Consider the following 1651-nt stretch of genomic DNA (forward strand, 5'->3'; position numbering starts at 1 on the left):
AATAATAGTAAGTTTGAGTCATGTATAAATAGAGGTCTTTGGGAGAAAATGGATCATCTCGAGTCAGAAATCATTCTCTTTCCTTAAGCTTTGTTTAAAACCAGTTTTTCTGGAAACCCCTTGTATACAATAGAAACCTTGTATATATCATTATATAAATAAAATTTCAATCTTTTGATATTAGAAAAATATGAGCTTCTAAACTTCCTATCCCATAGATTCTTGACAGATTGAAAAAGATAATTTCTTTCTTACTTTAACAAAGAGAGAATTTTCTTTACTAAGATCCTTATTCTTAATTCTAAAAAAAGATACAGTGAGGGCAAGAAGCTGAAATAGCAGAATTCCCATTGAGGCAAAAGGCCGTTTGAGGGAGCAGTTTGCAGATTCAGAGCTTGAAGGTCACTCGGTTCTAAGAATACAGATTTGAGATCATAAGTAAGATAAAATTATTGTCTTTGTTAAATTTAGAAAGAATTCTTCCAATATCTTGAAAGAATCGTAGGGATTATTACTTATCATATTTGCAAAAACTTATCTATCATGTTATTATTATCATAAAGCTTGGAATTATCTATATGATGCCAAGCTATACAATTAAGGGATTAGATAATCTGTTAGAAAGACTATTAGAAAAAATAAAAAGTATATTTTCTCAACTAGAGACTATGGATATATCATCTAAGAAATATGATAATCTTAAAGAATTATCTGACAATTATATTACAGATTATGCTACTTTATTAGATCAAAGGATGAAACTATATATTAAAATTAGAAATGAGAGAAATAGAAGAATTTTGGAACTATCCCAATAAATCAGGATATTTTGTGCAAAATATGACAAGTCATTTCATTAAGGATATTATACATATTTTGGCAAGAATGAATAGTGATAGGCCATTTAGAAAAATCCCCCCTCCTCAATGGCCCCTATGCTCATTCAATGGCCTAGTAATCGGATTTCTTCATTCAGAAGAGCATTTATCTTATACATATATGTAATTCTTTGAGAAATGTTGATTGACAAGTAAGAACATAGGGAGAGAGTCGTAAGAAACTAAAAAGTCAAAGGGTGTTTGATAGAGATTTTGAAAATTGATTTTTTGATCATTGGAGATAAAGGTGAATCCTACCTATAAGAGAAGAATTCAAAAATGACGGTTGGAATAGTGAAATAAGGATCAAAAAAATTAATTTTAATTGACTTAAAATCCCCACCAAACACCCTTTCAGTATATAAGAACATAATTTGTACAAGTATTCTTATCTAAGAATACTAATAAAACAACTTCATTATAAGGTTGTGGATGAATATTCGAGAAAACATTGAGTACTAATTACACAATCAAACCAAGAGTAGCGATGTCAAGAAAATAGGAAAAATGATTTCCTATATTTCTGAAGAGCCACATATCCTATCACTAAAATATTTTTTTAGTGGGGCGTGGATGTGAAAGGACAAATTGCCCCATTTCTTCATTTCGGAAGAAATAAAATAATAGGAGCTAATTAATCGCTAATATAAAACAACCCTACACATGAACAACTAATAACGAAGAATAAAAATATCATGGAGAATATTACGACAATATTTTCATATGTTTAATAAAAAAAAACATAGGATATATATAGAAAGGAACTGTATTCA

Source organism: Olea europaea, chromosome 11 (assembly GCF_002742605.1).
Source record: "Olea europaea var. sylvestris chromosome 11, O_europaea_v1, whole genome shotgun sequence".
In the NCBI taxonomy this organism is placed as follows: domain Eukaryota; kingdom Viridiplantae; phylum Streptophyta; class Magnoliopsida; order Lamiales; family Oleaceae; genus Olea; species Olea europaea.